At 39.6% G+C, this 13,962-nt stretch overlaps 1 protein-coding gene across 5 annotated transcripts in view; it reads right to left on the bottom strand.

The window, feature by feature from the left end:
- The window catches only part of phf21aa (PHD finger protein 21Aa), a 310,619-nt gene that overhangs the window by 130,464 nt on the left and 166,193 nt on the right, over positions 1–13,962 (bottom strand). The window lies entirely within an intron of this gene.

Below are 13,962 nucleotides of genomic sequence, written 5' to 3'. Positions count from 1 at the left end.
TGTGGTGAGAGAAACTGAGTTGTCGAGTCCATGTGACCTTTCCAGAGAACTGGAGGGGTAGAAATGTAAAGGGTGAAGGAGGTGGGGCAGTATAGAAAGACAGGGACATGTCGGAGCAAAGGCGAGATTGACAGAGGTGTCATGGACACATGACAAAGGTGTGTGTTAATGGTGCCATTATGGACTGAAAAAGTGCTAATAGTGGCAAAAGATAGCAGAATGCGTTAATAAAGGAGAACAAAGGTCAGTGCTCAGTGAGAGCAAACCTGAAATCAAGGGACGGATGACCATGTGGGGGAGCAGTGGGGTGGGGGTGTGTTGGGGCAAGCCAAGGGAGCCTAGAATCAAAATGGGAGGGGGCAGTCAAGATGGAGGGGAAAATTCACAATTGTTGAACTCAATGTTTAGTCCAGAAAGTTGTAATGTGTTGTTATCGGAAGATGAGATGTGGTTCTTCCAATTTGCATTGAGCATCACTGAAGCATTGTAGCAGGACAAGGATGGATACGTGGGCATGAGAGCAAGATGCTGAGTTGAAATGGCAAGCAACAGGATATTTGGGATCATGCTTGAGGGTGGAGCGAAGGTGTTTCGCAAAGTGGTCTGCTGCATTTAGTCTCCCCAATGTAGAGGAGACACATTGGGAGCAGTAAATACAGTAAATCAAGTTGAATGAGGTACAAGTGAAATGCTGCATCTCCTGAAAAGAGATTTTCACCTGAAAACCTTTGTTCTCCTATTAACACATTGTTATCTTACCTTTCGCCATCATTGGGACTCTTCAGTCCCCAATGACACCATTAACATGTCTAATGTCCGTGACAGCTTTGTCTATCTTCCTTTACTCTGACCTACGCCTGTCCTTTTATTCTGCCCTACCTCCTTGACCCGCCTCTCCAACTATATAATTCCTTACATTTCTACCTCTCCAGTTCTATAGAAGGGCCACATGGACTTGAAACGTTAACTCAGATTCTCTCTCCACAGATGCTGCCAGAGCTGCTATGCTTATCCTGAATTTTCCATTTCTACCAAACAGAAGGAATAATTTTCATCATGTGAAGTGACACTAGAAAGTTAACCTTTTGTGGTTCTTAAAGTTAAAGTTTATTTATTAGTGTCACAAGTAGGCTTACATTAACACTGCAATGAACTTACTGAGAAAATCCCCTAGTCGCCACATTCTGGTGCCTGTTCGGATACACCGAGGGAGAATTTAGCATGGCCAATGCACCTAACCAGCATGTCTTTCAGACTGTGGGAGGAAACCGAAGTACCCGGAGGAAACCCACGCAGACACAGGGAGAATGTGCAAACTCCACACAGACAGTGACCCAAGCCGGGAATCGAACCCGGGTCTCTGGGGTAGCAGTGCTAACCACTGTGCTATTGTATCTGCTTCTCAGCAACTAATTCATAAGCAGTAAAAATGGTTGTTTATCTGTCTCAGCGAACAGGTTAAAATACAAATAATGGAAGCTCACTCAATAAGAGGAATTTTTAAAAAAAACTGCTAATGGAAAATTCTACACAATTATCAAAATAGCTCTGGAGTGTAACTTGGTCCTTCATCCCCAGTATTTTAACAAGTAAACTAATACTTGTTAAGTATCTTAACAAGTAAACTACAATGTAAACAAGTATACTTGTTAAGAATCTTAACAAGTAAACTAAAGAGACTTAATAGAGGTTTATAAAATGAAGAAGGGGATAGATAGAGTGAACGTTCAAAGACTATTTCCTCGGGTGGATTACAAGGGGGCATAACTATAGGGTTCATGGTGGGAGATATAGAAAGGATATCAGAGGTAGGTTCTTTACTCAGAGTGGTTGGGGTGTGGAATGGACTGCCTGCAGTGATAGTGGAGTCAGACACTTTAGGAACATTTAAGCGGTTATTGGATAGGCACATGGAGCACACCAGGATGATAGGGAGTGGGATAGCTTGATCTTGGTTTCAGATAAAGCTCGGCACAACATCGTGGGCCGAAGGGCCTGTTCTGTGCTGTACTGTTCTATGTTCTAAACAGGTACAGAGCCATGTTAACCTAGGTCGGAACTTAGAAACCTGATCATTACCACTTTAGTTAACCCAGCTTAGTGAAAAACCAAATTACTCTGACACTCCCTGGGCTAAAGAGCTTACTTTCATTTATTTAACTAGCACCTTTTTAAAAAACGTTCCAAACCACTGCACCCTACTATGTATAATTTATTTTTAAATGGACATAGCCATTATATTACCTAAAGCTTAATCAGCAAGCGGAGGTTTAAGGACGCTCAAAGAATGGGGGGGGGCACGGTAGCACAGTGGTTAGCACTGCTGCTTCACAGCTCCAGGGACCTGGGTTCGATTCCCGGCTTGGGTCACTGTCTGTGTGGAGTTTGCCCATTCTCCTCGTGTCTGCGTGGGTTTCCTCCGGGTGCTCCGGTTTCCTCCCACAGTCCAAAGATGTGCGGGTTAGGTTGATTGGCCATGCTAAAAAAAATTGCCCCTTAGTGTCCTGGGATGCGTAGATTAGAGGGATTAGCGGGTAAAATATGTAGGGATATGGGGGTAGGGCCTGGGTGGGATTGTGGTCGGTGCAGACTCGATGGGCCGAATGGCCTCTTTCTGTACTGTAGGGTTTCTATGATTCTATGATTTCTATGAATGGCAAATTGTGACAGTTGAGGGAAAGCAGGGCGGGGGATGATGCGGAAGGAAAGACCACAGAAAGAATTGAATGCAATGATGGCAATTTTAAATTTGATGTGCTGGGAAATCTGCAGTAAATGTAGGTCAGCGAGGACATGTGGTAACGGATGGATGAGACTTGCAGGTTAGGAAATAGGCAGCAGAGCTTTGAATGAGCTGAAGTTTATGCAGGATGGAAGACCAGCCAGAACAGTATTAGAATGCATACAGTACAGCACAGAAACAGGAAATTTGGCCCAACTGGTCTGTTCTGATGTTTATGTTTCACACAAGCCACCTCCTAATCCTCATCTAATACCATCATACAATTCTATTCTTTTCGCTCTTGTATGTTTATCTAGCATCCTTTAAATGCATTCATGACAGCTTGGTGGCACAGTGGTTAGTACTGCTGCCTCACAGTACCAGGAAGCTGGGTTCAATTCCAGGCTGTATGGACTTTGCACGTTCTCCCAGTGTCTGCGTGTTTCCTCTGGATGCTCTGGCTTCCTCCTGGAGTTCAAAGATGTGTGGGTTAGGTCGATTAGCCATGGTAAATCCATAAATTTCGGAGAGTCAGTGCAGACTCAATGGGCCGAATAGCTTCCTCTACACTGTAGGGATTCTATGATTCCATTTGCCTCAAATACAAGTTCAACTATCTAACTACTCTCTGGGTAAAGATTCATTTGTCACTCTCTTACTTTTTTTGAGTGTTTTGGGACTCCCCCACAAGTGGAAACATTTTTTTTTTGCATCTCTGTGCACTGTACTCCCAATTGTGTTCTAAACAAAGGTTCTGTACAAGATGAACATAACTACTGTGCAAGTCCTTCCATCTAGCTAGATATTAACCCAACTGTTTGGTTTGAATTTTTAAATGGCCTTATTAATTTGTCGCTACTTTTACTACTGTGTGTATCTGTACCCGAAGATCCTTTTGCTCAACTACCCAATTTGACTTCTTATGCAAAAGGTACCTTGTCTCTTTATTCTTCCTACCAAAATGCACCTCTTCACACCAAACTTATTTGCTAATCACATACCTGTCTTCTTGTATTTTATCACATTTTTCCCCAGCATTAACTAACACTGACTATAATTTGGTGCCATTGCAAATATTCCTATTATAGTTGTGATTCTTAATCCCTAAATATGAACAACTGTGGTCCCAATCACTTCTTCCTATCTTTTGCCAGTCTGAGTAGCAAACACGTATGTTTTGTTTTTTGGCTTGTAGCCAGATTGTTGTCCATTCTATTATTTGTCCACACTCTACATGCTCTGACCTAAGTCATGAGTCTATCACCACAAACATTGTGGCTGGTTTTCATCACAAGCTCTATACTGGATCTGCTTTCATAGATCTTTCCTCAGCCTACAACATTGTGTGCAAACATGGACTGATACTTAAACTGTCCCTGCTCATGCAAAACTACTCTGGTTACTGTGGATATTTATGAGCAACAGGAGGATGATGGCCCACCTACAAGACAAGGTCAGCACTTCAAGAACACTCTACAATGGTCACCCAGTGGGCAGTGTCCTGTCACTGACACTTTTTAACATCTACATAAGCCATGTTCCCACCACATCATCATAAAAATTCATTTGTGCCAATAATAAGCCAACTTCCACCGATCCTGAACTGGCCCTTGACTGCCCCTTAACTTACCATCATCACCTCTAAATGACTGCCAAAAAGACCAAGACACGAGTGAGTATCAACCGCAAACTCACTGGCACAAGCCGAGGTGCAAAGATCACCATTCTTCATACTTCTGCTGTAGCTCTGATCTTCTATATAGCCAAGTACTATGCATCTATATGTGCCTCATGTTGTCATACCAAACACATTTGACTCAACTTTACTCAGTAAAACGATAATCTCTGGAATTCTAAAATCAATTCTAGTTTAGTGGTGACTCGACCTTCTCTCCATTGGTGGGACACAGCAACATGCAGAGAAATAAGTCATATCAGTGGCTCTTGAACCTCCCTGTCCATGTGGTTCTACTAAAGTCTCCTCTGGACACAAATTATCTCTAATTCCATAACAGTGAAAAAAACCTGGCAGAAACATCCTTCCAAATAACCACATTGTCTCTGACCCAACATCTCATCAACCAGGCTTCAATCTCTCCCCAGAGCATGTGGACAACCTGCACTCTCTTGTTTCCTTCTCTATGAAAGGTATGCTTTGTCTGTATAGTGCACAAGAAACAATACTTTTCTCTGTATACTAATACACGTGACAATAATAAATTAAATCAAATCAAACAAGCCTCAATAGAATGTGGCCACCTGGTGTACAAGCAGCACCTCAAAATATTGCCTGGCTGTGACTACAGAAATCTTGACCAAACCATAGAGCACATAATAACATCTTGTCACTGACTCATGTTTGACAGTGACATCCCAAGGTTATACCTGCTCTCCAGCAAGAGGATTGGACTAGTTAGGGAAATTAACATTAAAGCTGTGATGACAGCTTCTGCTCCTAAAACCAGATAAAAGATGACAAGTGGTATTATGGTACCATATCCAATCAAGGTGTGACAAATGCAGATAAAAATGTTTGTAGCAGTGTTATAAAACTGATTTTCCTGCTGTTTAATGACTTAATAGTCATTGTTTAAGATCACACTTATCAAATTTCCATTTTGAAGGAGGAGAGAGTTGATAGTATCCAAGCTATACATCTGCAGGCTAGGGAAAGCAAATTTTAAAAAAAATTTCCCAATCATGCCACTTAAATATTTAGGCTTAGTTCAGAATTTGGGTCTTCATTAGAAGTCTAGTTGTGAACAAGTATTATTTACAGAGGTCATATATATCCATATCAATAGCGGATATCTCAAAATATAAATAATGCTAAACTATATGCTTACAGGCTCTTAAACCTTATGATAAGTGGGACAGCTTTTAACAGTGAAATTATCTAAACAGCTTTAGAACTTTAATTTTAAAATTTAAACGGTTGGCAATAAAACATACTGCCAATCATCAATATACATTTTTGGAATTTGAGGTCTGAAATCAGCAACGAAGTAAAACAAAATACAGTAGAACAGGGCAATTTTTATATTTTATATTTGTATCAATTCAGACTCCTGTTAGTTTAAATGATTTTAAAAGATTATTAAAATAATACATGCAAGGATTTTAGAAAGACTGGTGAGGAATCTTGAAACCTATGTGATCCCTGAAAACATGCACAGATGGCTCACAAAAAGTTAAAACACTCCTTTCCCAAAGTTTCAATATGACTCAGCTGAGATAGAATTTTCCAGTGTACAAGTGAATTGCATAACCTACTTTAAATTCCTTTAGTGACTGTACTTTTTAAACAGTCTTAAGTTGGAAGATGACAGGATGTCAAAATAGGTATCATATAATGAATGTAACAGGCCAAGCATAAGTGGAATGGTTACAAAAATGTATTTCAAGCACAACATCCAGCTACGTAATATTGATAGCTTCAAAATAAACTAACGGCTGGTCACACAAGTTGAGTGATACTTGTTAGCTCACTGTTATGAGCAACAGCACATTGATCTCCCAAAGGAAATCTGTGTCAGAATGTGAACAGAAAAACCAGTCAGCCCCAAATAAGTTGACTGATTTTTTTTTTGAAACATGCTGGAAAGGTTTCCTCTGATACTAACTTCAATAACCACCAACACATTCAAAACGGACACTCTCCCAATAACTTAAAAATCAAACTACTTATGTTAGGTACACACAAACAGGAGTTGTTTCAACATTTTTTTTTAAAGAAGTCAGCTACAATTTTGTTCTCCTGAATCACTTCCAGAAACACCTTAGCAACCAACTTAGAAATGAAATTGGAGGAGTCCAAAAAGAAATGCATATGCACATGAACATGTTGCTGGGAGGAGGGGAAACATTGGTGAAAGGAAAATTATGTAGTATGATGCAACATTAGAAAGATTATCAGTTGGCACATCTAATTGATGGCACCATGGTTTGGTAATCACTCACACCAGAGAGGTCCCAAGTTCAATAAGAGGTCTGTGCTGCCTAACCACATATAGCCATAGTAGAGGCACTAAAATTAGACTGTGTGCTCCCAGGCTCGGACAGGGAAGGAAAGAAACACAATCGAATTAGTACTGTTGTGTTTAATCACTAACAGGTAATCATTTTGGGATGTATGAATATATAAACATTTCAGTGTACCAAAATTCAGCTCAGGCACTCAAGTCCTCATGATTAAGTGACCTGTCAATATTCAACCTAGTTTCATACACAATCTTTTGGACAAACAAGGGTACTGATATTTGTGGAACAGGACCTCCACAACAGTCAACATATTTAGAATAGAACAGAAGTAGAGAGGAATTGTGATTGGGGAAAGAGAGGCTGTTACAATTTAGTGACAAATCATTCCGAAATACTAAGATTTCAGCCATTAGCAAATTTAATTCAATTTATAATCATTTCCTGAGGTATTTTTATGCTCATCCTTCATATCACAAAGTGCCATACCACCGCAGCATATGAATTTAACCATGCTTTCCCAATTCACTTCCATAATATACTCTCAGCAGCAATGAAAAATCTTTTGTGTGCATGTTTATAAAGCATAGCTATTGTGTATACATCTAAAATGCAACATTTAGAATAATAGACAAATATTCCTTTATCTTGCTTTACACAATGTAAAATTCAAAAATTATCAACTAAAATTCTATTAGAAAGCTTCTCAGCATGATTTCAGATGTCATCACATTCCACACTGTAAATTGGAGTAAACACTATGTTTATCGTACATTTTGAACTTCTAAATATGACAATGCAACTACCAAGAGACAAGGCAAATGAAGATGATCCGGCAAAAAAATATATTGCAGAAACAGAGCAATTGAACACATATACAAATCTACTCAACAAATAAGTTACACAACCAAAACAATCTGTATCTGTACGTGTGCATGCACATACATGCGCAAACACTACACAAAACACAGCACTGCACAAAGCATCAATGTACAATAAAACAGTCTGCAAGCAAGACACTGGGGGAGAACAGCAACTGAATGAGAGAATTATGAGATTCTGTGAAAGCTGACATGAGTTGCAGTGGGGGGAAGGGGAAACACACAAAAGATTTGCACCTGCTAAAGGACTTATCAGCAAAACTAGCGATGAACAATTCAATCTCAAATGAAGGTACTTTTTCCAGAGCTCTTGAAGATTACTGTATAACAACTTGAAGATCTTCCATCACTTCATAGCGAACTCCACTCAGCTCTACTCAAAAAAAACTCCCTCTAACTACAAGGGAAAGAATGGTGAGAGCAAAGGGAGCCTGGGCTAGTGCCATATGGTTGAAACAAAGAAACAGCCAATCACAGACAGAGTGCTGAAATTGAGAGATAATTACGAACTACGCATCACAGTCCTATGGGAATAATACAGGAGGCCCTGCAAATGGGGGCTTTTCAACTTTATGTACAACTAAGATCTCCCATTCTAACACTAACAAATAAAAACAAAGTTGTGGTTTCAAGCTAACAAAGACTCGACCAGCTCTCTTATGCCAATCAAATCTCACAAGCCCATCACATTTTGTCTAAGAACAGCTAGCCAAGCCTTTGCAGGGACCTTGGCCTAGCTGTTCAGCTATTGTTCATAACCCTCAAGTAACCTGCATCAGCTGCTGCTCACTTCCTTTTCATTATACCACCAAGAACAGCTGGTACACTTTACATTTCTCTCTCAAAGAAAATTAGAGCTTAGAAAACCCAGAATGCATGTTCACAAAAATGTGAATGCTACAAACGATAACTGAGTACTGGAGTTAAGGTAGGTTCTTGAATTTAATAGCTTTTCTTTCTTAAAAACTAATTTCTCATTCTCAAAATAATAATTATTCTTTACAATGCATTGGCTAAGTTGTGGAATTCTGGTAACATACGAACTAACATCAAGTATAAAGCTGATTTACAAAAAAATATTGAATACAATATAATTCTTTATAGTTAGCATAATTTTAAATACATATAAACATTAGACATTTACTGTAAAATAAATTTGCTTTGAAAATGAATCACCAAAGTTATAATATATACTCTGTACAGCTTTTCCCAAATCAATTGATCGCTACACTGCGATCTAGCTAATAAAAGTAAATATTCTAATTTTACTATGATTTGTCACAAATGGTAATTTATCATTTTTTCTCATATGATTCAGTGAAACAAGATCAAATAGCACTTTGCAACATTGTTGAAATTTCTTACCAGGAATAATTTATGAACCTGGATAAATTGGTCAATTTATCTGATTGATTTCCATTAACAAATCTACTGCTAATTAACGATACTTACAATGTTACTCTCTTTTGAGCATGTTAAAGGTCTTCGATACGGAGTTACATGAATTTGGAAAGTGCATTTAAGAATAGTTTACGAAAATGGATAAGCTCAATAAGCTGACGTCAATTATATTAAATGCTGTCTCACAAAATGTGAAGAAACACAACCCTGAGTTGTTCCCTCTCTCCTAACCACAAAAGGTTAAAGCAGAAGATGCAAGAAAAGCTCAGCAGTTAGGCAGCATCTTCAGAGAGAGCAGAAGATATTTCTCATTAATGATCTTGTGTCTGTGATTCTGACTGAAGGCCATTGTTATGATACTTTTTCTCATCACAGACTTGCCTGCAGCATGTCATCAGAATTTTCAGTTTTTATTTCAGGTTTTCAATACAGGAGTTTCTCAAACGCAGCTGTCCAAAACAGAAGTTGTCTGAAAACCAGGTATAGTGTGCCATGCATAAATTTTAATTGAAAAAAAAAACTTGCCTGGATAATTTGGCTCAGAGCTGCACTGGCACAATGTGGGGCCTAACTAGTTATCGGTTTTGCGCCATTCAGTATATTACCGCACTCTGGACAACCCTAGACCCTCCTGACCTGGTCCAAACCACCTGACTCAAGATCCAAAATCTATTGTTGACATGGTCTCAGTTCTGTGGAAGCCAGTTTTCAGACACCTTTGAGAAAGAGTCAGACATCGTGTGGGGGAAAGAGTGAGTTCCAAGCCAATGGAGCAGAGATTAGAAGTAGCAACCAAAAACTTGACCACAAAATGAAGTAGCTTCTAGGAACAATCTTATTGGAAGTGATGTAGGTTGAGACACAGAAGGGTTAAAAGGTGAAAATTCCAAACGAGGGGCCAGATGGGCTGATGGCAATGTGGAGTTGATGTACGTCAGAGGATTGGAGAATTCAGGCAGAGTGCTGCAGGGCTGGAGATGGTTACCAGCAGTGTGTGAGACCATAAAGTAATTTAGAAGAATTAAAATATTGTATTGAGCTATAGAGGGTCTTTGTGGGTCAACAATAGATGTGGTGGGAAAATGAGACAGTGCAGGACAAGATACCAGTAGCTGGGTGACCTCTAGATCATGAAGGAATGGAGGCCAGCTGGAAAAGCATCCTGAAAATTGAGACTGGTAATGATAAAAGCAAAGATGAAGGCTTCAGTAGTAGGCAGGACAGGGTGTGGGTAGGGATGGATACAATGTTAGAGTTGAGCAGAGCAATCTTCCTGGTGGAGAGATTAAGGGTCAAGAATTTCAGCTGCGCGTGAAACAGGACACCGAACCAGCCTGAGTCAGCTTTAGCCGAAGACAGTTGACAGGAAGCACGACGGAGTCAGCGATGAAGGCACAGTTTGTTCCAGAGGTTAAAGAGGCTTCCTAATGTTTACCTGGAGAAAACTCAACTACATATGGCAAACAAGCAGTAATATGTAGGCAGCAGAGGGGTCTGGAAAGGTGGCATTAAAATTGAGCTGGGTGCCATCAATGTACCTGTGAAAGTGAAAGTTATCCCATGCTTGTGACGATTTCACCAAGGATCAGCTTTTGAATGAAATTAAGGGCAGGGCTAATAAATGAAGTGCACAGTATAACAAGATACTACAAGTTGTACCCTATTGTGATTATGGCTGCCAAGCAGAAGTTCTTCATATGTTATTAACATGTGAAGCTCCAGTTCACTAGATACTACCCACTTTTAAAATAAAGATGCAGAATCAATGTTCACGTAAAACTATAGATGGTTCAAAACTAAATGTTAAACATTCACAGGAGATCTAACTTTTTCAATCAATCTTAACATGAGATCTGCTGTATTCCAATGCTATAAAACATTTGAACTCAGGTGTCAGATCAGTACTTAAAACACAAAAACAGCAGCACCATTTGAGCATAAATGATGACATATATGGGGTGAAGTGGGGTAGGAGAGAGAAAAACGTAAAGCATTAAACAACATCCTTTCATAGTGACAATTTGTAGTGAAAATAAGTTAATTACATACACTACATTGTAATATATTCACAGCTTCATTTTAAAAACATTAACCTTAGGATGTATTTTTTCTTTTAATGAATACTCGAAATATTCAGATACATAAAAAAAATATCCAGAGTATAGTACTGTCATACACATGGATGTTAAAGTCATAGAATCATAGTGCAGAAAAGGCCCTTCGGCCCTCGGGTCTGTGTGACACACCTGACTTCTCACCTAATCCTATTTACCAGCACCTGGTCCATAGCCTCGAGTGTTATGTCGTGCCAAGTGCTCATCCAGGTACTATGGGAGGCACGATGGCACAGTGGTTAGCACTGCTGCCTCACAGGACCAGAGGCCTGGGTTCAATTCCTGGCTTGGGTCACTGTCTGTGCAGAATCTGTACGTTCTCCCCATGTCTGTGTGGGTTTCCTCTGGGGACTCCAGTTTCCTCCCAGAGTCTGGAAGACCTGATTAGGTGCATTGGCCATACTAAATTCTTCCTCCCAAACAGGGCGTTGGAGTGTGACGACTAGGGATTTTCACAGTAACTTCATTGCAGCGTTAATCTAAGCCTACTTGCGACACTAATAAATAAACTTAAAAAAGAACTTTAAAACTTTTTAAAGGATGTGATGCAGCTCACCTCTAGCACCCTCCCAGGCAGTGCATTCCAGACCGTCGCCTACCTCTGGGTAAAAGGTTTTTCCTCACATTCCCCCTAAACCTTCTGCCCCTCACCTTGAACTTGTGTCCCCTTATGACTGATCGTTCAACTAAGGGGAACTGTCCATGCCCCTCATAATCTCGTACACCTCAATCAGGTCGTCCCTCAGTCTTCTCTGCTTCAACAAAAACTACTAAGCCTAGCCAACATCTCTTCATTACGTAAATGTTCCATCCCAGGCAGCATCCTGGTGAATCTCCTCTGCACCCTCTCCAGTACAATCACATCCTTCCTATAATGTGGCGATCTGAACTGCACACAGTACTCTAGATGTGGACTCACCAAAGTTCTATACAACTCCAACATGATTTTCCTGCCCTTCCATCTTCAGAGATCTATGGACAAACACGGCAAGGTTCGTTTGTTCCGCAGAACTTCCGAGTGTCATGCCATTCATTGAATACTTCCTTGTCAAACTACTCCTTTCAAAGTGTATCACCTCTCACTTTTCAAGGTTAAATTCCATCTGCCACTTATCTGCCCATTTGACCATCCCATCTTCTTGCAGTTCAAGACCTCACTTTTAACCACCCGGCCAATCTGTGTGTTCTGTGGCTCAAGGAGCTTAACTTCTTTGCACTTGCACTGCAATGTAAAATCTGGGAGATGCATATTAGTGGTATTTTGTTATTTACAAAAATGAACTGTTTTAATTTATGACTCAAACAGATCATGCCTTCAGTGTCACAGGTTTAGGCGCCCATTTTTGTGGTCAGTATTCCCTAGTAATACAAATAAGAGGTTTATATTAAAGTAAATGAAGCCATATTTTATACCATTAAAATCCAGCAAAAAGTGGAACAAAAAGCACTACAAAATTTAAATATGCGGAACTGATGACATTACACTATTACTCAATTTTCTGACTGCTTTCCCGGCAGCTTTTATCATATTTCCAGTAAAAAGAGAGCAGTGCACTACGCTCAATTTTCTCAGTTTTATAACTGCACAACAATCTAAAGATGATTTTATATTCTTCTAGATTTTATAATTTTAATGGCATATTAATTTCTAATAGCCTTTTAGTAATTCAACAACACTGAATAATCAAAGCTGGGACCAAGGAACTTGGAGAAACTAAATTAGGGAGGGAGTGAATTCAGCTGCAATGCACTAGTGGCTTGTGTATGACATCTGAATTCCAATTCAAAACTACAAACAAGTTGTTTGCTCTCTTTAGCTCAACATTTAAACAAAATGGATGGATTACTGATTAATATTTCTCATGAAATAAACTCATTGCCTGAGTATTTTATTATGGTGTTAGAAATAGCAAATATAATGTTAAGGCTATGTTGATGCTTCTATTAACACAAAATGACCAGATTAAATATTACCCATGGTGGTCTAAACTATTTCAAAGACACAACTAAATAACAAATTCAACATTTGAAACTAAACAGCTCAAAATTATCACAAGTTCAATGTAACGGTGAACACTGATACATTAAATCAATACTTTGTCAACTGCAAATATTCCAGAGCAAACTGTGCCCATGTCTATGATGCATCTAGTGATACTAGTTCAATCAAGATTGATGCAATTTTCACTTATGTCACAATCTAGCTACCTGGTGGTTTTTCTCCACATATTGCTCAAAATATTTCCAGAAAATATTTCATAGAAATCATAGAAACCCTACAGTGCAGAGGGAGGCCATTCGGCCCATCAAGTGTGCACCTATCACAAATCCCACCCAGGCCCTACCCCCACATATTTTACCCGCTAATCCCTCTAACCTACGCATCTCAGGACTCTAAGGGGCAATTTTTAACCGGGCCAATCAACCTAACCCGCACATCTTTGAACTGTGGGAGGAAACCGGAGCACCCGGAGAAACCCACGCAGACACGAGGAGAATGTGCAAACTCCACACAGACAGTGACCCAAGCCGGGAATTGAACCCAGGTCCCTGGAGCTGTGAAGCAGCAGTGCTAACCACTGTGCTACCGAAATTTGATCTGGTTTTTAATTAAAAGCTGACATTCACAATATTCAAAAACATTAAACAGCATTTTAAAAAATGATATTACAGATGTCACAACAAAGCTACATTTATTCACCAAATAGCCTGTTGTGATTTTCTCCTAGCAAAACTTGAAATGACTTGGCATTTTTGCTGATTGTTGCACGGTGTGCTTGGCAGCCTAAGCAGCTGTGGTGTTACCAATTTCCCAGGATGCATCAATATTGTTCAGGTGTACATTTGTATTTAGCTTCCAGCAGTT

This window comes from Mustelus asterias, chromosome 9 (assembly GCF_964213995.1).
Source record: "Mustelus asterias chromosome 9, sMusAst1.hap1.1, whole genome shotgun sequence".
Lineage (NCBI taxonomy): Eukaryota > Metazoa > Chordata > Chondrichthyes > Carcharhiniformes > Triakidae > Mustelus > Mustelus asterias.
The sequence above is the reverse complement of the archived record's forward strand: the minus strand, read 5'-3'. Positions and strand labels throughout refer to the sequence as shown.